Source organism: Schistocerca serialis, chromosome 8 (assembly GCF_023864345.2).
Source record: "Schistocerca serialis cubense isolate TAMUIC-IGC-003099 chromosome 8, iqSchSeri2.2, whole genome shotgun sequence".
Taxonomy (NCBI): Eukaryota; Metazoa; Arthropoda; class Insecta; order Orthoptera; family Acrididae; genus Schistocerca; species Schistocerca serialis.
In genome coordinates this window covers 67,116,473-67,139,998 of record NC_064645.1, presented here as the reverse complement: position 1 = coordinate 67,139,998, position 23,526 = coordinate 67,116,473, and the positions used below count along the sequence as shown (strand labels likewise).

Below are 23,526 nucleotides of genomic sequence, written 5' to 3'. Positions count from 1 at the left end.
GGTCATATGCTATACAACTGATTTATAATGACAAATTTAAGGCTGAGACCGAGAAAATGTTGCAGGAAGATGTCATTAAACCTTGTCAGTTCCTACAATAATCGCTTGGTGGCACCTAAAAGAGGAAATGGTAATAGGTTGGTGCTGGATTTCAGTCATACTAACACAATTATTACACCAGCAATGGATTGACCACTGAGAGTATACGAGCTTCTCAAAAGTTTCATAGTGTTATGGTCCTGTCTTCAACTGAACTTCGAGAAGGTATTAGGTTGGTGTTGGATTCCAGCCAGATTAATATAATTGTTGTTCCATAAGATTATTGAGCATTGAGCTCACCTGAAATTTAGTAAAAATTTCTTTATTATTCTGTCATCAACTGACAGATAACATGGTATTAGGTTGGAGTTATATTCCAGCCAGATTAATAGAATTATTGCAACCTAAAGTGATAGATCATTGAGATAAGGTGTACATTTGCTAAATTACTTGTTGTTAAGGTCCTGTCTTCAGTTGACTTATAATTAAGCTACTGGCAATCTGCGCTTCACCTTTAGTGTCAACAATTCACACTACTCTTACGTTGTGGATCTTGCTGTGGAATTCAGACGTTACCGTATGGGCTGAATGACAGTTTGTCTGCGTTTATCAGAGGGTTTTGTAGCCTTCTTCCAGCAGATTTGATAAGGAGACTAACCATCTTTGTTGAAGTATTGACTGTAGAGGAGAGTTGAGAATGGCTTAATGAGGTTTTGGATAGATTGTTGGGTGATTTCAGAGACACTCGTAGCGTGAATTTACAAAAATTATAATTTTGTTGACTTCAGATGAAATGTCTTGAACATGTTGTGACTGTATCAGCAATTCTGCCTGACCCAGAGCTTTTATTTTGCTGTCTGGGACTTTAATATTCCCAAAACAAGACAACAGATACAAGGTTTTTCTGGATTAATCAACATTTAGAAATGATTTGTAAAGGTGAATATTTCGTTCTTGCTATGATTGTGAGCACTGTCACGTAATAAAACACCTCGTGATCGGTATGTCCACGCGCAGGAATAATTGGAGGGTGTGAAACAGATTCTTTTGGAGGCTCCTCTCCTGCCATATCCAGATTTTAGTATGGATTGTAACCTAAGCTCAGTTAATTCTATGATAGGTGTTGGTCCTGAACTCTTTCAAGGATCAGAGGTAGATGGATTCAAAATGGTTCAAATGGCTCTTAGCACTATGGGACGTAACATCTGAGGTCATCAGTCACCTAGAACTTAGAACTACTTAAACCTAACTAACCTAAGGACATCACACACACATCCATGCCCAAGGCACTATTCGAACCTGCAACCGTAGCGGTCGCGCGGTTCCAGACTGAAACGCCTAGAACCTCTCGCTCACACTGGTCTGCGAGGTAGATGGAGCAATGAAGCATCATACTATAGGTTTTACAGGCCAGTGCGAATCGAATTATCAACTTGTGATTTTCAAGCGTTGCTGAATTGTTGGATGTTGTGATGTTTATGTATGATATTGCTGGATGACCAAATTCTATACAGATCATCGAGAATTAGAGTTTTAGATGAGTAAAACGTTTGTCCATGGTAGCTTAGAGTCACATGGGCGTTGTATCCACAAGAGGTCAACTATATTAGTATGTATATTCCTGGTAAAGATAATTATGTTGCTGAGGCTCTTTGAAGATCTCCTCTAAGACTGAATTATGGCACTGGTGACAATCATAACAGAAACAATTTCAGTGTCATGTACTTACGGAACATAGATTTGATCATTTTAATACACGTCCACTTCAGAGCACTGCTAAAGAGCAAGATAAATACCAATCACGCAAGAAATTGAAAGCAAAGCGGAGAAATCAAAACGGCATATCAGTTAGATGCTTAAAGACGGTATTCTGTTAAAAAAGAAAAGGGAGGTTATCCCATTCCAAATGAATAATAAACAAATTGATTTGAAATACTCATTTGAGCTATGCACACTTTGGTGGAAGGAAATGCTTTCACTAGCTCTGCGAGACTAGTGATTTTCTGAATATGGAGAACCACAGTTCCAACATCTTGGCTTCAACAAATCCGTGTCAAAGGGCTAAATCACTTACTGTTCACCATCAGGCACATTTATATACTATTATTGCGTTGACATTAAGAGAAAGGTTGCTGTCAATCTTTTTTGTCCTCTTCCAAGAACGAAACTGGGAGTTTCCTATGAACTTGCTGCAGTTAAGATGACTGCATTTTTTACCTCTCTCCCTCCATGGAGGAGAGCTACTGGTCGGTGTGTTGTACAAGCGTTTTGGAATAATTTTCTGCAAAACATGGGTCATGTTCACAAAGTAATATAGGCCAATGATCCACAGTTCAGGTCAGTGTTTTGCAAAAGTGCATTGCGTAATAAAATGGTTAAGATGATTTATATTTCGTTGTGTCATCCAACATCTACCCCCTCTACACGTTTCATGAGTGGGATCAGCAAACTGCGTAAGCATCATTGCCAATGATGTCTGAGAACTTGGGATTCATACACAGATTTATTTGAATAGGCTACAAATGAACACAACAATTCAACACTTTTACTGCCAGGTTCGTTATTCATTAATCAGTTTCCATCACAACAGATACAGGGAAATATACCTTTCCCAGCTTCTGTTATGCTGAGTCACAGTAATGTAGCAACACTGTCATTAAAAAACTTTAGGATGGCCATGGAACAGCGTCAAGTAATTAAATTGTGGAAGTGGTCAACAAAATCATTTGCAGTCAGGCAGAATCTACTGGTGAAGATAGATAAATTGTCACAGAGGTGACACTTGTTGACATCGATCTTATTTCTGTTGATGTTGAACGATATGCAGTTTTAGAGTATGACGTGAATTTATGTTTTCTGTATGACTAAATATTGGATGTAAGGATGCAACAATTTACTTTTGAATGCTTTTCTTGTCGCTATTTATGAAGGAATCAAGAGCTAGCAAGGAAGTAATCTAGGTTACGTACTGTCTTTTGCAACATTTGTCTTATTTAGACCACACAGAATTCACTTAATTTCAAAATGTGTTCAGCGGCCATTGTAAAAAATTGATTTTCCTAGAGAACTGTTTATCAAAATCGTGATCAGTTCTCATGTTTTACATTACTACTTTCAAATAGTATTAAATTACAATCGTTACACAAGATTTTTCCTTCCTATTTCATTCCTAGTGTTTTTCCAAAAATAAGGGCTGGATTCTTAACACATTATTCTTCACAGGCACTGGATGTATTTTTGTTTGCATGATGTGAAGATGTACTTACGCTTTGTAAACTTTGTACTGATGTTGCAAGATGTGTTAGTCCATTGTTTTGACATCTGTGGCGGTGGAAGTGTCTGGTATTCCTATGTAGGGGTCCACAGTCATGTAAATTTTTAAAGTAGATCCTATTCACTGTTTGGTGTAGAAATTATTTATTTCACAATAACAGCTTCGGCCTGTGGGCCATTTTCAAGTGGCGCTGCAAAATATTCTACTTCAGCACATGTCAGACTTTAAAATAACAGAGACTTAAGAAATGTAAGCATGTCGGAGGATTTTTAAAATCTTAGATGTGCTGAAGCAAATTCTTTTGCTGTACCATTTGAAAATGGTCGAAACAGAAGCTGTGAAAAAGTAATTTCTTCACTAAAGGCGAATATGATGTCTTTTAAAAATATCTCCTATATGTTTCATTAGTTTCAGTACCGTTTGGTTGCTGATGTTTGTTTGATCATTTATCATATATTTCTGTTCTATTATGGAAATTTGATTGTAGTGAATCTAATTATTTTCACATTCTGGTTGGCTGGCGGTTTTCGTGTCTGAAGTATTCGGTGCTCTTTTATAGCTTTTTTATTCTGTTTCAAGTATTCTGCTGGGCTGTTGTGCGTACAGAGCATTATAGCCGTCTGATTGAAGTTGGTAAAAGACAGTTTCTATTCTTTCAAACTTCTCCTATTGAATTATTACTTTGGTTAACTGTTTTTATTCCTTCTGCCTTAAAGATGATGTCAATTATGTGTGTCGCCTTGTTTCCATGTATGAGTGTGTGCCAAATTCACTTTTGAGTCTTAATGCTGTGGCCTTGTTGTGTAGTAGTTTTCTCGTTAGTGTATGTATTTTATGTGTTTGTGGTGAATGCTGTGGGTCTCTGAATTTGGTGGAGTTTACTTGTTTATCTTGTTTTATTTTTGTGTCTTTCTGGACTTTAATTTTTTAATTATAGATTGTCCATTGTTTTTTTTCTATTGGAGCTACCATTTCTAGTTAAGTACTGTTGTTATATCTATACAATTGCACTACGGTTAGTCTGTGGAAAATGTATCTGAGAGCTGCTAGTTTTTGGGACGGTGGGTAGTTTGATGGTTGGTGTATCACTGTGTCTGTTGTGGTGTTCTCCCAGCAACTACTGAACGAGTTTAGGTTATTTTTGTTTCAGGATTTTCCGAGGTGGTAATTCAGATTTCATTTTTTTCACATCTCTCTTCACGCAGTTATTTCCTCAATTACATCATGTTCATTTAATTCATACTGGATATTTACATTATTTATTGAATGTCTTCTTGTAGAGCCGTTTACTCTTGTCAAGAATTTTATCTCGTCACCGTAAATTTTGCTGTCTCCTTTCTTTTTTGTTATCCCTTTATGCTTCCATAAAACAGAAATGATTTTAACCTGAGCATCTCTGAAGATATACAATGCAGTGTTTGAACGAAGTATTGGAAACAAGAATGTTCTTTCAAGCGCAACCATACAACCTGTAAGATACGCTAGTAGGTAAGTGATGATATTGTCATAGGTTTTCTAAAATTTAATGTCTGTATCTTTTCAGGTTTTACAGTGCAGTGTTACTTTTATCATTCCACATGTTGATTGAGATTGGTGCAATTTTTCATCTACATCATTCCTGTAATCACAATTCATGTCTGTCCTCAATTATTTAGAATTTGACACTGTGCAGTTACTTTGTTGTTAATTATTGTTTTTGATCATAGCTTTCGTCCTATACAACAAAATTTTTAGACTGGTTCAAATGGCTCTGAGCACTATGCGACTTAACTTCTGAGGTCATCAATCGCCTAGAACTTAGAACTAATTAAACCTAACTAACCTAAGGACATCACACACATCCATGCCCGAGGCAGGTTTCGAACCGGCGACCGTAGCGGTTGCTCGGTTTCAGACTGCAGCGCCTAGAACCGCACAGCCACTCCGGCCGCCTATTTTTAGACTGTATTCTATATGTACGAGAGGTGGTGTGTAGGAACTGTCATTCATTATTACCAATAATTTACTTTCGTCTACTAGATTGAAAGCTTATTCCAAATCTGTGAAAGTGATGTGGGCTTCAGTAGTATATTAGCTTTGTTTTGCTGGAGTACAGTTCTAATTTCAGAAGGTTTTCACTCCATTAGCATCCTTTGCAGCAGAGAAGTTTGATTTTATTGCCTACTGATGCAGTATGTAAAAACTTGGACAGCCGGTACTAGTTATCTACGTGATGTGACGAAAAAAGTATTTAATCGATACTAATGTTACAGTGGATAAATGTTAACATCATATACAAACTAAGGTTAATTTATATTAATATTATTAGTGATGCAAAATATTTATAAATAAATTAATTATAATTATTAATCAAACTATGAAATGCTGTCTATTGTGTTCGATACAAGAGGACAACAAATGTCATGCCTATTGCGAATGCTGTTATAATTTTATAGAGAAGTTTAGAAATATTAGCTGCAAGACACTGTGCTGTACGCAATGTAACTCATTATCAGCAAACTCGTGTTCTGTAATTACATCGCAGTCTTTCCAAGATATTAAGCGCTCGCAATATAGAGATGGTGCAAATGAGCAATGAACTCTACCAACTCCGTTTGTTGTGTCTCAACGGATTCTGTTGCTGTACCAATCATTGATACACAGTCGCCCAGGGAGGTGGGGTAGTTCTTTCAGACAGTGTCTTTCAATGCACCTACAAGAAGTACTCACAAGGAGTAAGATCTAGTTAATATAGGGATCACTCTGTTTCTGGGATAATCCAGCGCAATTACTCTATTCCAGAAGTATCGTAGATGAAAGTGGTGTACTTGTTTTGTGCGAGGTGTCTGGTCGAGTCTTCGACAACAACCTTGTGATGACAAATTGTTCCAAAACTTCAACATAACGATCACTAGTTATCTATTCCTGCTGGAAAAGGGTTCAATAACGTCTCTGATGCATCCTGCAGCCCAAACAGAAATTTTGGCAAAAGGCAGTGGTTTCACTTCATATAAATGGAGGTTTTCGGAACCACATGGTCGCCAGGTTTGTTTCTTCAGGAGTCCATTCAGGCAGAAAACTGCTTCAACTGTGGAATAAATGCAGTAAACATGAAATCCTGCGTCATCGATCACTGGAAGTAGTATCTGGCTCGCCAAATCAGCACTTTGCCACTCAGCAGGTACACTTTTGACAAAGTGAGTTTATACCACTATTATATGTGTGGTGGACTGCTGAAAACCACTTTCTGTTGCAATTCTTCGAAAATATTTCCTCCGATGTTGCTGAATTACTTCAGAAACTGTGGCGACATTTTCAGTAGTTACAGTTGAGTTTTGGCATATGTTCTCCACTAGAACGTAAGAGCGTAAGTAATAGTCTCTATGTCCGAATTTTTGAGTAGAACTTGCAAACGATTTACCCATTCAGTCCTGTTGGCATATCAGATCGTGCCTGAAAGCTGCATCTTGTGTTCGTAATTCATCGTTCTAACGTCAAATATTACAGTACCAGAAACATTCGTTGTTCAATGGGATACATGATTTCAACCTCTCCCATCGGTTCGCCAACATCTTTTCCTGTATCAACGGTGGCATTGATTGCTCAGTACTTCTGAGTATTGTATGAATCCTTTATTCCTGAAACAGTAGTTCTCCACTCACACCTTGAGGGAAATGAAAGGAAAGAAAAGGAAAAAAAATTATATGTTAGGGATATTGTAGAGAGGAGAGCTATGGATTTTGATTGGTAAACAAAAAGTACTAAATAGGTTTTAATAGTTTGTAATAAATATATAAACTTTAATTCTTACTACAGAAAAGTTTTAAATTGATAACAGACAACAGAACCCATCCTTATTTTTAAAAAAATAATGGTACTGAAACTTCCTGGCAGATTAAAACTGTGTGCCCGACCGAGACTCGAACTCGGGACCTTTGCCTTTCGCGGGCAAGTGCTCTACCAACTGAGCTACCGAAGCACGACTCACGCCCGGTACTCACAGCTTTACTTCTGCCAGTACCTCGTCTCCTACCTTCCTAACTTTACAAAAGCTCTCCTGCGAACCTTGCAGAACTAGCACTCCTGAAAGAAAGGATATTGCGGAGACATGGCTTAGCCACAGCCTGGGGGATGTTTCCAGAATGAGATTTTCACTCTGCAGCGGAGTGTGCGCTGATATGAAACTTCCTGGCAGATTAAAACTGTGTGCCCGACCGAGACTCGAACTCGGGACCATTGCCTTTGGCGGGCAAGTGCTCTACCATCTGAGCTACCGAAGCACGACTCACGCCCCGTACTCACAGCTTTACTTCTGCCAGTACCTCGTCTCCTACCTTCCTAACTTTACAGAAGCTCTCCTGCGAAACTTGCAGAACTAGCACTCCTGAATGAAAGGATATTGCGGAGACATGGCTTAGCCACAGCCTGGGGGATGTTTCCAGAATGAGATTTTCACTCTGCAGCGGAGTGTGCGCTGATATGAAACTTCCTGGCAGATTAAAACTGTGTGCCCGACCGAGACTCGAACTCGGGACCATTGCCTTTGGCGGGCAAGTGCTCTACCAACTGAGCTACCGAAGCACGACTCACGCCCCGTACTCACAGCTTTACTTCTGGCAGTACCTCGTCTCCTACCTTCCAAACTTTACAGAAGCTCTCCTGCGAACCTTGCAGAACTAGCACTCCTGAAAGAAAGGATATTGCGGAGACATGGCTTAGCCACAGCCTGGGGGATGTTTTCAGAATGAGATTTTCACTCTGCAGCGGAGTGTGCGCTGATATGAAACTTCCTGGCAGATTAAAACTGTGTGCCCGACCGAGACTCGAACTCGGGACCTTTGCCTTTCGCGGGCAAGTGCTCTACCAACTGAGCTACCGAAGCACGACTCACGCCCGGTACTCACAGCTTTACTTCTGCCAGTACCTCGTCTCCTACCTTCCTAACTTTACAGAAGCGCTCCTGCGAACCTTGCAGAACTATCACTCCTGAAAGAAAGGATATTGCGGAGACATGGCTTAGCCACAGCCTGGGGGATGTTTCCAGAATGAGATTTTCACTCTGCAGCGGAGTGTGCGCTGATATGAAACTTCCTGGCGGATTAAAACTGTGTGCCCGACCGAGACTTGAACTCGGGACCATTGCCTTTGGCGGGCAAGTGCTCTACCAACTGAGCTACCGAAGCACGACTCACGCCCGGTACTCACAGCTTTACTTCTGCCAGTACCTCGTCTCCTACCTTCCAAACTTTACAGAAGCTCTCCTGCGAACCATGCAGAACTAGCACTCTTGAAAGAAAGGATATTGCGGAGACATGGATTAGCCACAGCCTGGGGGATGTTTCCAGAATGAGATTTTCACTCTGCAGCGGAGTGTGCGCTGATATGAAACTTCCTGGCAGATTAAAACTGTGTGCCGACCGAGACTCGAACTCGGGACCTTTGCCTTTGGCAGGCAAGTGCTCTACCAACTGAGCCACCGAAGCACGACTCACGCCCGGTACTCACATCTTTACTTCTGCCAGTACCTCGTCTCCTACCTTTCAAACTTTACAGAAGCTCTCCTGCGAACCTTGCAGAACTAGCACTCCTGAAAGAAAGGATATTGCGGAGACATGGCTTAGCCACAGCCTGGGGGATGTTTCCAGAATGAGATTTTCACTCTGCAGCGGAGTGTGCACTGATATGAAACTTCCTGGCAGATTAAAAGTGTGTGCCCGACCGAGACTCGAACTCGGGACTTTTGCCTTTCGCGGGCAGGTGCTCTACCAACTGAGCTACCGAAGCACGACTCACGCCCGGTACTCACAGCTTTACTTCTGCCAGTACCTCGTCTTCTACCTTCCAAACTTTACAGAAGCTCTCCTGCGAACCTTGCAGAACTAGCACTATTGAAAGAAAGGATATTGCGGAGATATGGCTTAGCCACAGCCTGGGGGATTTTTCGAGAATGAGATTTTCACTCTGCAGCGGAGTGTGCGCTGATATGAAACTTCCTGGCAGATTAAAACTGTGTGCCCGACCGAGACTCGAACTCGGGACCTTTGCCTTTCGCGGGCAAGTGCTCTACCAACTGAGCTACCGAAGCACGACTCACGCCCGGTACTCACAGCTTTACTTCTGCCAGTACCTCGTCTCCTACCTTTCAAACTTTACAGAAGCTCTCCTGCGAACCTTGCAGAACTAGCACTCCTGAAAGAAAGGATATTGCGGAGATATGGCTTAGCCACAGCCTGGGGGATGTTTCCAGAATGAGATTTTCACTCTGCAGCGGAGTGTGCGCTGATATGAAACTTTCTGGCAGATTAAAACTGTGTGCCCGACCGAGACTCGAACTCGGGTGTTGTGGAGCGTGCAGCCAGTTGGTCATTATAAAACTCACGCTATGCTGTTGGTATGTATGGCTGCAATTTCATTACGTCAGCTAGTTTCTTCTCATTTAGTTCCACATATCTTAGTGGAATTCATTCCCATGTACGATGCCTTTCATGTTAAAACTCCATTAATTCACTTACACTTTTTCATCATTTTTCGGTCTTCTTTGCATAGATTCCACTGAAAGTACTGAGTTTCTGAAGTATTTTGACCATCAGTTATAAAAAAAAAACATGTCTGCTGTTTGTACCATTTTAGAGGTAAATCTGATGTTCTTGTTCGAAGAGTTCACGGAGTGAATAGATTCTGCCAGATTTGTTTATCTTCATGACACGACAACCCTGATTACATGGCACGAAAGCATACTCCTGCGCGAGAGAATAATGCACTGCATTCTGCAGCCTTCCAGTAGCCTTGGAAATATCTAACAATGGTATGAATTCTGTTTGGACCAGGACACCCTTTAGAAAATTCGTGTTAGTACCTAATAGAACTTGGCAACTCACTATTAATGTAGTCTAAGTTGAATGAGCACACTTCAGCCGGACTTTTCGTAGTCCTCCCCCCCACCCCCCACCCCTCCATGATACATGCAAAAATTTGCAGTATTGTCCCACATATTGTGAATGTTAAATACATTAATGGTTAGTTACCTGCAGTAGAACGTTGCCTGTGCTGGTATCTTCATTGTCTTCTTTACAGATTTTATTCAAAAATTCTACATTACTTGTGATATTTTGTGATCTCCTCCTATGGACTATATACTCTGCTGCTGCTACACGTTTTGCACACTCATTCAGCGATGGACTTCTCATCTTTCTTGATAAATGGTCACATGTACAGCAAATATCGATTTGAGGCCTCCTGAATGACAGACTGAGGCATCCTTTAAAAATACTGTGGTACAACAAATATGAAACCAGTTGTTCGGGATACTTCTCTATGGACATGTCATGCTTTATTTTTATACTAAGTTTCGTACCCAAATTTTCTACATCTTTTGGTGTGTAGTGTCCCCTTTTTGCAGGCTATGAGCGCATGTGCTCCTCGACTAATATAAACACTTTCTGTGGAGTTTCGTTTCCTGACGTATTTGTACTCTTCGTGTCCTTTGGAAACTTTTCAGACAGTTAAAATGACATCATAGGAGAACGAGAGCTTCTTCCTCACCATGAATATTTTGAAATGCTTTGCCACAAATATGACGTTTCCTGAAATCGATGTACCATAATACGTAACATCGGCTGCGCATTGTTTTTTTGCTCGCTCTCCCTGTGGAAGTGTCCTACTTAGTTGTATCACTTCAACCGGTGCTTGTACATACGAATCTTGTTCGTCCTCAATTTGTTTGCAATAAAAGTTTGTCTCTTCACGATGCCTGTCTGACATACCTCCATAACAATCCACTTTACACCTATAGGAAATAATGGAACTGTTAATGCCACGCTGATTCTCGCTTCCCACGCCCGGGTTCCCGGGTTCGATTCCGGCGGGGTCAGGGATTTTCTCTGCCTCGTGATGGCTGGGTGTTGTGTGCTGTCCTTAGGTTAGTTAGGTTTAAGTAGTTCTGAGTTCTAGGGGACTGATGACCATAGATGTTAAGTCCCATAGTGCTCAGAGCCATTTGAACCATTTGAATGCCACGCTGAAGTGTTGTTTCCAAGTCCAATTTTCTTCTTTTTGACTATTTAGAAGCATAATTGATGTATTCGAGACCCTTTACTCTTGCTTTCGTCAAATGTTCTGTTTTGTACTCGACATTTTTAATTCCACTTCGAACAATACTGTTTCCTCATTGTCAGACACCATGCTACTGTCAGACATTCAAAGGACGGACGTAGCGCTCCACGTATCGAGCAAGCGAAAAAGTTCTCACACTTACGTTTAGAGAGGAAACAGCATCTCTGCAGGAGAAATACCGTTTCTGCACTAAACTGAAATTTTACATCCTGTCTGTAGGCCTGGGATATATGCAGGTATGTCCTTTATATATAAAACTGTAGGTCTCGCCTCCATATGAATAACTCATACAGGATGTGTTAGAAAGAAAGGAGCATGCTTTGAGGAGTGATAATATCAGCAATTCTGGAGAAAAAGAAATTCATATGAACAACGTCCAGTTCTTAACACTTTCCGAGGAAGCTATTGAAACTAATGGGGAACAGGACTAGTTCAGGTGATACTAAAGGAAAGATTGTGATCTAATTTTTGTTTTATTGTGTACATTTCCTCACAAACGTTGTTTAAAAAGTCGACCCTCAGCTGCAGTGCCGTTTGCAGCCCTTATAGACAGCTGCTGTCTTGCTGATCTGAGCTTATTCGTATGGTCGTTTACATGAGCGGATGCGTGTACAGTAAAATTCGAACGGGAAGTTCCTCCTTCGTGGTCACTCCGCACTTATAGGCTTCGCTCTTAAGCCAAATCAAAACAGTAATGTAATGGTGTAAGAACGAGTGAGCTCGATGGCCAAGAAATGATTGACGGCGCACTATCCAACTACCCTACATCCACATCTACATCCATACTCCGCAAGCTACCTGACGGTGTGTGGCGCAGGGTACCTTGAGTACCTCTACCGGTTCTCCCTTCTATTCCAGTCTCTTATTGTTCGTGGAAAGAAAGGTTGTCGGTATGCCTCTGTGGGGGCTCTAATCTGATTTAACCCTCATGGACTCTTAGCGAGATATACGTAGGATGGAGTAGTATACTGCTTGACTATTCGGTGAAGGTATGTTCTCGAAACTTCAACAAAAGCCCGTACCGAGCTACTGAGAGTATCTCTTGCAGAGTCTTCCACCGGAGTTTATCGATCATCTCCGTAACGCTTTCGTGATTACTAAATAATCCTGTTACGAAGAGCGCTGCTCTCCGTTTGATCTTCTCTATTTCTTCTATCAACCCCATCTGGCACGGATCCTACACATGTGAGCAGTATTCAAGCAGTGGGCGAACAAGTGTACTGTAACCCACCTCCTATGTTTTCGGACTGCATTTCCTTAGGATTCTTCCAATGAATCTCGGTCTGGCATCTGCTTTACCGAAGATTAATTTTATATGGTCATTCCACTTTAAATCACTCCTACTAATGCCTACTCCCAGATAATTTATAGAATTAACTGCTTCCAGTTGCTGACCTGCTATATTGTAGCTAAACGATAAAGGATCTTTCTTTCAATGTATTCGCAGCACATTACACTTGTCTAGATTGAGATTCAATTGCCATTTCCTGCACCATGCGTCAATTCGCTGCAGATCCTCCTGCATTTTAATACAATTTCGAATTGTTACAACCTCTCGATATACTACAGCATCATCGGCAAAAAGCCTCAGTGAACTTCCGATGTTACCGAGCGAGGTGGCGCAGTGGTTAGCACACTGGACTCGCATTCGGGAGGACGACGGTTCAATCCCGTCTCCGGCCATCCTGATTTAGGTTTTCCGTGATTTCCCTAAATCGTTTCAGACAAATGCCGGGATGGTTCCTTTGAAAGGGCACGGCCGATTTCCTTCCCAATCCTTCCCTAACCCGAGCTTGCGCTCCGTCTCTAATGACCTCGTTGTCGACGGGACGTTAAACACTAACCACCACCACCAACTTCCGATGTTATCCACAAGGTCATTTATATATACTGTGAATATCAACGGTCCTACGGCACTCCCCTGCGGCACACCTGAAATCACTCTTACTTCGGAAGACTTCTGTCTATTGAGAATGACATACTGCGTTTTGTTATCCAGGAACTCCTCAATCCAATCACACAATTGGTCTGATAGTCCATACGCTCTTACTTTATTCATTAAACGACTCTGGGGAACTGTATCAAACGCCTTGCGGAAGTCAAGAAACACTGAATCTACCTGGGAACCCCTGTCTATGGCCCTCTGAGTGAACGAATAGCGCGAGCTGGGTTTCCCACGATCGTCTTTTTCGAAACCCATGCTGATTCCTTCAGAGTAGATTTCTAGTCTCCAGAAGAGTCATTATACTCGAACATAATACGTGTTTCAAAATTCTACAGCAGATCGACGTTAGAGATATACGTCGAACAGTTGTAGAATTTTGGAACACGTATTATGTTCGAATACAATGACACTTTTCGGCGGGGTACTGTGTCACTGGCCGTACAGAATGGGCAGGAGGTCCGTCGCACTGAAAGTACATATGACGCCGTGTTGCCAGAGGAATATCGCCCAAGAAATCAAGATACCGTACTGGATTAAGACACTTATCTAGAAGAACTGGACCCATAAGTTGATCGTCAATAATACCGCACCACAAGTGAAGTGCGCATTGAAATGGTCAATAAAGACGACAATACGTAGCCTAATGTGGTTTTGGTTGTATGTGAGTGGCGGTGAAGAAGGAACTGTGACTGACGCAAGTGATTTTCTAACAGCTGTGTCAGATGCGATTAAGAGAAGGGCATATGGTCCTTTTAAGTTTTTCATTCTGAATCACCAACGTTATGATGCTTCGAAGTATGTACCTGTCCTCCTGATTCACTCTGTATAGTGTCAAAAACCGCTGAAGTGCTGTTTCTGTTCTAAATTGTTCATTTATAACCACCACAGATTGCGACTGCAGCGCCATCTGTTAGTAACTTTTGTAATTACTGCGTCATAAGTTCTGGGAAGATGACCACAGCTTTTTGAGTACAGTACCGTTTGTTCTATTTTTTCTATCGATCTCCGTTATCGTATTATTTAATTTTAAAATGAGGGAATCCTCTGTTGAACAACCAATGTATCTGTGAGCTTACTGAGTATTTGCGAAATTCGTGTGCTCGTTAGTTAAGACAGAACGTATGACGTGCACTGTCGTGTGACGGGAGTAACACCGGATGAAAACTGCAGACGCAGCAGCGTAGATCGGTCGCGATCGACGCAGCTGGAGCGGCTCCTATGTACACCGACGACCGGCCTCGTGCGCGGCCGCTGGAGCCCTGGGGCTTTGCCGCCGCCAGAAATTTATTAATTTGCGTGCGTTTGACGCAGACGGCGGAGCCGGACCGCCGGCTCGTTAGCGGTTTGCGCGCCGCGTGCTAACCGTATAACTCTGCGCTCTGGGCCGGCCGCATCTGCAGAGCGACGCGACGCAGCGACCCACACAGGGCTTTGAACACTGCGGGCGGGTGCCCGAAACGAACTACTTGGTGGGCGTGCATGCTTCAACACGGCTCACCAGTGTCACACCCGTTGCATTTACGTCAGCCTGCTTGTAATGGATCACGACTGCACATATGAGGCGATGGGTCTAACATTTTCACCTCAAATAACTTTCTATTTGTAAAGGGGAGACGTTCATGAAATTGACCTAAAATGCCAATCCTCAGGTTATTTCTTACTTTTGGTACAATCCATGGACAATAGGTTCCTAAAGTTTCAATGACGAAATCGCATCCGTACTGCCTGAGAAATAATTACACTGAAGAGCCAAAGAAACTAGTACACCTCCCTAAGATCGTGTAGGGCCTCCATTAGCAGACAGAAAGGTCGCAACACGACGTGGCATGGGCTTGACCAATCTCTGGAGGTAGTGCTGGAGGGGGCTGATACCATGAATCCTGCAGGGCTGTCCATAAATCCGTAAGAGTACGAGGGGATGGAGATCTCTTTTGAACATCACGTTGCAAGGCATCCAAAATATGCTCAATAATGCCGGTGTCTGGTGAGTTTGGCGACCAGCGGAAGTATTTATACTTAGAAGAGTATTCCTAGGGCCACTCTGTAGCAATTCTGGACGTGTGGGTTGTCGCATTGTCCTGCTGGAATTGCCCACGTCCTTCGGAATGCACAATGGACATGAATGGATGCAGGTGATCAGACAGGACGCTTACGTACGTGTCACCTGTCAGGGTCGTATCTAGACGTATCAAGGGTCCCATATCACCCCAACAGCGCACGCTCCACACCATTGCAGAGCCTCCACCAGCAGTCGTCTACTGAAATGCAATGTCCAAGGATTAATGAGGTTCTCTCCATTTCCTTTACATATTCATCAGCTCGATACAATCTGAAAAGAGACTCGTCCAACCACGCAACATGTCTGCAGTGATCAGCAGCTCTATGTCGATGTTGAAGGCCACAGGTGAGCTTAGTGTCGTGCAGTCATCAAGGGTGCACGTATGGGCCTTCGGCTCCGAAAGCCCATATCGATGGTTCATTGAATGCATGGCACGCTAACACTTGTTGATGGCCCAGCATTGAAAAATGCAGCAATTTGCGGAAGCGTTGCACTTCTGTCACGTTGAGCGATTCTGTTCAGTCGTCTTTGGTCCTGTTCTTGGAGGTTCTTTTTCCGGCCACAGCTATGTCGGAGATGTGAAGTTTTACCGGAATCCTGACATTCACGGCACCCTTGTGAAACGGTCTTCCGGGAAAATCCCCACTTTATCGGTACCTCGGATATACTGTGCCCCATCTCTCTCACTTATATCTTGATAGGTTGCCATTATAGCAGCAGTAACCGATGTAACAACTGCACGAGACACTTGCTGTCTTATATGGGTGTTACCGACCGTAGCGCCGTATTCAACCTGTTTACATATCTTCGTATTTGAATACGTATGCATATATCAGTTTCTTTGACGCTTCAGTGTAAATGTGTGACGCGACATTCCTGCTACGCCCACCTTTTGAAGCAACACTCCAAAACTAACTCGTTAACTTGAATTCTGCCAATTACTTTAAAGCAAACCTGCATATGATACATGTAGAGGGCTGTCTTATACACCATTTGGTCTTATAGATGATCTGTGACCCTGTTCCGTATCTTAGGAACAACAACAAACTATCTATTTGTTAATGAAGAAGCATTTCTTGTTCTGCCTTGTCCTGCTGACGGAGATTTATTCACGTGTTCGATTATGATGCAGTTCTTCTTTTTTGAGTATCCGTATGTAGGTAGGATGAAGGTATCCGTATTAGAAAGGATGGCATTTATGATAGGAAATTTCGTTCAAACCATTTGGAGAAAAATAGATTTACAGTGCCTCTCTGCAGATGATAAGTCGGTTGAAGACCCGCTAAAGCAAAGAAGGTAGAAACATGAAATCTGAGGAGAAGCCTTGAAGAGGAAGAGAACTCGGTGTACGAACCTTGGGGTCTTCTGAAGAGGTGACATTGGAAAAATAGTTGGGTTGAACTTTAAACTGCATTTTTTGAAAACTGTGTTTTTTAAAGCCTAAGTACCTATTTCTCAAAATCTTAAGAGGCTAGAATTATGACATTTTCTACATTTATAAAATAAATGTTGACGTCTCAAGTGTAAATTTGAAAATTCTGAATGTATGCTGAGATATGGGGCAAAGTACTTCCAATTTTGCATGAATTTTACATTGTTCTTACAAAATTACAATTAAAACACTATTAAAATTCTGGTGTTCGATATATTCAAAAACTTAATGAGAGAAGCTTACTATATGCAGAGAGATTAAACAAAGAAATTGTTGCAGAAATCTCTTGAACAGTTTCTGAATAAAAGGTACATATATTATTTTTTGAAAACAAAATTTTTAAATTCATAAAAATTATATTTATATAGTGCAAGGAACTTAACCGTATATTTTTTAATTTCATGATAAGCATATCACAGAATTTCATGCCACATCTTCCAAATTGTGGGTTTACTGCATCTTTTAAATAGAGTGTGTTTTTCATGATAATTCTCCCTTAGTTTGGAGAATTTGTGTAGAGGGGTGTTCGGACAGGGGGTTGTGCATGTTGGACAGGCATGGGCTTACTTTGACCAACAGTTTTACTAAACACAAAAATACCATCGTTGACAATGAACAAAACAGTAACATAGAAACTGGTTTTAATATGAAACCTTAGCATAAGGTTCCAATGTGGATAGAAATTTCTTCGTCAAAGGATTGAAATTTCTTCGTCACTGTCACAATATAATTTAAATGAAACACCGCTCCAGTAATACCAAAATTCGAGGTAACAACAACACATCAGCTCACAATATAGGGTATTCCAGGAGGAATGTTGAAAATTCATGGATACTACAGGTACGACCGTTTGGAGAATAAAAGATCGTATGGACATATGGTTTACGATATATAGCACTTAGTGCTCGGTCAAACTCAATGGCGAAACAAGGCCTCAGGAGTAGACAACATTTCATTAGAACTACTGACAGCCTTGGGAGAGCCAGTCCTGACAAAACTCTACCATCTGGTGAGCAAGATGTATGAGACAGGCGAAAAAACTTCAAGAAGAATATAATAAATCCAATCCCAAAGAAAGCAGGTGTTGACAGATGTGAAAATTACCGAACTATTAGTTTAATACGCCACGGCTGGAAAACACCAACACGAATTCTTTACAGACAAATGGAAAAACTGCTAGAAGCCGACCTCGGGGAAGATCAGTTTGAATTCCGTAGAAATGTTGGAAAACGTGAGGCAATAGTGACCCTACGACTTATCTTAGAAAATAAATTAAGGAAAGCTAAACCTACGTTTCTAACATTTGTGTAGACTTAGAGAAAGATTTTGACAGTGTTGAATGGAATAATGCCTTTCAAATTCTGAAGGTGGCCGGGGTTAAATACAGGGAGCGAAAGGCTATTTACAATTTGTACAGAAACCATATGGCAGTTATAAGAGTCGAGGGACATGAAAGGGAAGCGGTGGTTGGGAAGGGAGTGAGACACGGTTGTAGCCTCTCCCCGATGTTATTCAATCTGTATATTGAGCAAGTACTAAATGAAAGAAAAGGAAGTTTTGAGTAGGAATTAAAAGCCATGGAGAAGAAATAAACACTTTGAGGTTCGCCGATGACATTATAATTCTGTCAGAGACAGCAAAGGAACTGGAAAAGAAGCTGAACTGAATAGACATGGTCTTGAAAGGAGGATATAAAATTTAGACTGGCAATGACAAGGAAAGCATTTCTGAAGAAGAGAAATTTGTTAACTTCGAGTATAGATTTAAGTGTCAGGAAGTCGTTTCTGAAAGTCTTTGTATGGAGTGTAGCTATGTATGGAAGTGAAACATGGACGATAAATAGTTTCGACAAGAAGACAATAGAAGCTTTCGAAATGTGGTGCTACAGAAGAATGCTGAAGTTTATATGGGTAGATCACATAACTAATGAGGAGGTACTGAATAGAATTAGAGAGAAGAGATATTTGTGGCACAACTTGACTAGAAGAAGGGCTCAGGTGGTAGGGCATATTCTGAGGCATCAAGGGATCAGGAATTTAGTATTGACGGGCAGTGTGGAAGATAAAACTCACAGAGGGAGACTTAGAGATGAATACACTAAACAGATTCAGAAGGATTTAGGTTGCAGTAGGTACTGGGAGATGAAGAAGCTTGCCCAGGATAGAGTAGCATGGAGAGCTGCATCAAACCAGTCACTCGACTGAAGACCACATCAACATATAGCATTTTAATATGTAATATACATTGTTATTTATTTTCTTTATTATTCAATACATAAAAAGGTTTACGTATATACACTTGTAAAACAGTTAGTTTCCATTACAGCACGCGTTTTTAAGTCAACTGAAAAATTACATTTTTAACACATTCACCTCAATAATTAGGGATTCGAAGTGTCGAAAAGCGTCGTCATCATTCTTAGACTGCAGAAGGAGCACTACCATCACAGAAACCATAAACATACGCCACATCTGCATATTCTGCATATTCTATGTGCCATTTTAGCCACGTGCGTATACAATCGCAGTTAACCTATGATTCTGTCTGATAAAATGTCAGTCTCTGGCACTACTCCAGCCACAACAGAACTTGGACAGCTAAACTTTCAACAGGCCGGTTTACTGGAAGAAAGACATCCGGAGTAAAGAGGCTGATAAGAACGAGGTATATTGCGTAAGAATTAAACGACAGAAAAGTTGGGTGGGTATGACATTTACTCGAGCGCCGCTAACCTGTAAACAAATCTACATTAAATGTATTCCATCACGGAAAACATCCGAAATAGTGTGTATGTCCATGAGAAGGTTTTTCTTTGAGATGAATGTTCCTGTTATATCCCAGAATGCTGACAGTTCCTCCAGGAACATCACATATACTGCCTCTTGGCCAACAATACAGTAATCACAAATGAAAAGAAGGTTCACACAGAGCCCCAGAGCTGTCTTTGGAACTGTCCACAATTAAGACAGATAGTGCCTTCCAACCATCTCGGGCTTTCGGCAATCTAACGCCCAATTTGACAGAATTTGCCACGATATGCTTCAGGACGACATGCAACAACTCTATCAACGTCAAGCAAAATAACTACTTACGTATGGCCCAGGGGTGGAACAATGCGTTATTGACTTTCTCAACTTGTGCAGCTCTTTCTCTTGAATAAATCATGCAATTTTTCCAAAATTGTACTAATGTATTTGTCTATCTCTCTCTCTCTTTTTTTTTTTTTTTGAGTGTACATTGTTGTTTGCGGTCGATGAGTGATAGCTAAATATAGCAAAGAACGCACTCGTTTTAAGCAAGGAGGCTCCTGGTTGTGATACGCATAAGACTTCTCATGTTAGATAACCAGTGGGTGCACGCCATTGGTAAGGATGCTATGTTTTAAGGTGATCTCCAAATACGCCCGGTTCTGTTAATTTTATTTTCTCAAATCAGAAACATACAAATTTACAGCAGCCATACACATCAATAAATATGTACATATATATGCACAAATTTTATTTATATTACATGCGCCCAGTACTTTGCAACCTCCAAGGCGCTAGGAGTGGCTTGCAGGAGACCAATCTTCGTGCAGGATGCAGGGCACAAAAGGCACTGGAGCATGTGGCTTGTGGTTTGTTCTTGTCCACAATCACAGGACGTATCTTCTGTTATGAAACCCCATCTCTTCAGGTTGTCTCTGGATCGTCCAACTCCTGATCGTAATCTGTTTAAAGATTTCCACGCCAGCCAGCTCTCGTTGTGTCCAGGTGGTGGTTCGTCAGCTTCTGGCGTCTGCAGGTGAGGCGTCGACTTCTTCCATAACTCCAGCCTTGCCTTCTCTGATGAAATGGTGAGCTTCTCGGATGTTCTCAGGAAGCTCTCTCGCGATCTCAGCCGTTGCTGTGGTGGATTGTGTCCGTGCAGTGGATGGGCACTGTCCTGTTCCACTTTCAGTTTCTCCTTGTTGGCAGCCACTGTTCTGCGTATCCATGGTGGCGCTATTCCAGCCAGGCAGTAGAGCTTATCAGTCGGGGTAGGTCTTAAGCAACCTGTGATCAACCTGCAGGTTTCGTTGAGAGCAACGTCTACTTGTCTGGCATGAGATGACCTGTATCAGACTGGGGAAGCATATTCAGCAGTAGAAAAGCACAGTGCCATTGCAGAACAGCGAATAGTTTGTGGATGTGATCCCCACTGTGTCCCCTCTAGTTTGCGAATTAGGTTGTTTCGAGGTTTTCATTTTGGTGTTCTTCCAGTGAGTTTTGAATGTTAGAGTTCTATCGAGAATGATTCCCAAGTATTTAGGTGCGTGATGATGCTGGAATTCTGTTAATGTTCATACTAGTATGGTTGGGCGTCCAGTCGTTTCTTGTCCCTTCTGTATGTTTTAGTGATGATTTTAAAACACAATGTGCATGTATAATCGATATCGAACCAGGTGGCAATCGTGATAACCCAGTTTTCCTTATGTGCAAATTCCGGTCCTGATTGTAGCCGACCTGTAGCCGTTAAGCATAGTCATATTTACGAGATTCATTAAATTGCTGTAGTCGGTTATTTACCGAAAATTTTGGAACTAGGACGTATGGAAAGCAATACAGACTGCACCAATCTAAATAAAATTGAATTAGCCCGATATTACCGCCGTCCATGCATAATATTTTGACCACATGTTTCCTGAGGCTGCTAATCGAGTGGAATGGGTCCAATATCGTTCGCATGGTCGATTCTAGGCTCTCAGTCTGCGGTCAGTTCAAAATAGTACCGTACTGAGGCGTTCCGATCTAGCATTCTGTCCTCAGTACGATGTTCCTGGTGCTCTGTCTGTGGTCCTTCCCCTATCGTTACATTCGCAGTTCGCCTTTGTAGTCAATTCTCCTGTTGCAACTATTGTGTTTTTTGCAACTCCAGTGCAGGACCCTAGCCTCCACTGAGTGCTACCTAGCGGCATGAATCATGAGATTTTCTGCCGCCGTCTCCTTAGACTCTCTTATAACACTGTGTGTGAGTGTGTGTGTGTGTGTGTGTGTGTGCGTGTGTGCGTGTATGTGTCTTTTGGGAGGGAGGGGGGGGGGGGGTGGCTATGTATGAGAACCCTCGTTTCATCAGAGATCGTAGTATAATTAGGTTCCAAAACGTACTCGGCAATATCTGATTTAGTAGTCTGTCTCGGCCGGGAGTGCCCTTGATGTTCTCAGCATTTCAAATACGCTGCCCTAGTTGTATGGCCAATGTACGACTTGTCACATTGGCTAGGTATGTTACAAATTACTCATTTTTGCATAACTAGGGTCATCTTCGTAATTTCGGTAGACTCACATATGACTGCTATCGTGACCTTGATATTCTTTGACTAGTTGGTAGTGGTTACTTGTCGTTAATGTATTCTCTTTCTGATATCAGGACGTAGCAATTCTTAATTTTCTTTGCGAGGAGAGGCGACAAGTTAATGTCTCTTAAATTCGTCGTAAAACAGGGTTCGTAGAAGAACTGGATATTTCGCAGTATCTTTCCCTCTCTCTAACTTTGATGGATTAATCAATGAATAAAGAAGGTAAACTTCAAGCAGGTCTTGTCCAAAGTAATTTTACTCTCCTGCAAGAAAGTTAAATTCATGTGAAAAGTTATTTTGCGAGTTATTATACAGTCAGTGTTCATTTTATTAAAAAAATTGACGAGCGCTGTGCTGGGCAGCGTAATGTAGCGATCGAAAATAATTAAAATTCTCAGAGACGAGGCTTTGAATTAATTTCTGTGCGCTGAAACTCCCTACGTCACTTCCCTGAACACACTTCAAAAATTAATTATCATTTCTTTGCACTAATAAAACATTTTTGCCTCACAAAGATAGTTATTTTGTGATAAAATAAAAGGTACTTCTGAAATTAAACCTCTGACTACTTTCACACCGTATATTTGCATAATAAGCGCTCACACGAGCTAACACAATACAGGCAATGTGATAAAATATGAAGTGAGATAAAATGAACATATGAGATCAAGACATTGTTGTCTGGACTATATATAGACTTATAGAAAATAAAAGTTGACGGAACTATAACTTCTTACGTCTAGACGTTGTCAGTACACCACTTATTTTTTTCAGGTCGTTATTTTTAAATAATTCAGAATTATACAAAAATAGTAATGAAATTATTTAAAACTATGACCTATTACGGTATAAGGGTGGCTTCAGACAGAACACACATTTGATTCTACGCGTCTTGGGAAGCCTGTTGATCATGGCTGCATATGGCAGGAAAGCCACAGTCATCGCTTCATCTTGCTCGTCTTCTCTATCGTCTGAATCTGTCTGACCGCGTACTTGCCCTTGCAACGATGTGCCCTATGGAACTCCATTCTCCTGCGATGGGTGATGACACCTACTAGCTTACAAGCATAAATCAGTGAGTGTTGGTTTGCAATACACGTTGTAGCAACGACACATCTGCTCTCTTTTTCACCATCACAACCAGAAATGGCAGCTAACCATCCTTATCCAGTTCAATGATGTAAATTATATTTAGGTATTTTGGGTTAAGATGTTTCAAAAACTCAATGAGCCTTTCCCTACCATGATAACAGATCAGAAGGGTATCGTCTACATACCTGAATAGGTTTATAACTAGCCATTTCTAACACTTCCTCCTTAGCATTCTGCATGACCAGACTGGCAATCCATGGAGTCTGTGGTGTGTGTG

General features: G+C 41.5%; 1 non-coding gene across 1 annotated transcript; it reads right to left on the bottom strand.

Moving 5' to 3' along the window:
* Window positions 1-8,701: 8,701 nt before the first annotated feature.
* On the bottom strand, window positions 8,702-8,777 carry Trnaw-cca (transfer RNA tryptophan (anticodon CCA)). Its single transcript has one exon. It is a non-coding gene; the product is annotated as a tRNA-Trp (tRNA).
* Window positions 8,778-23,526: the final 14,749 nt, after the last annotated feature.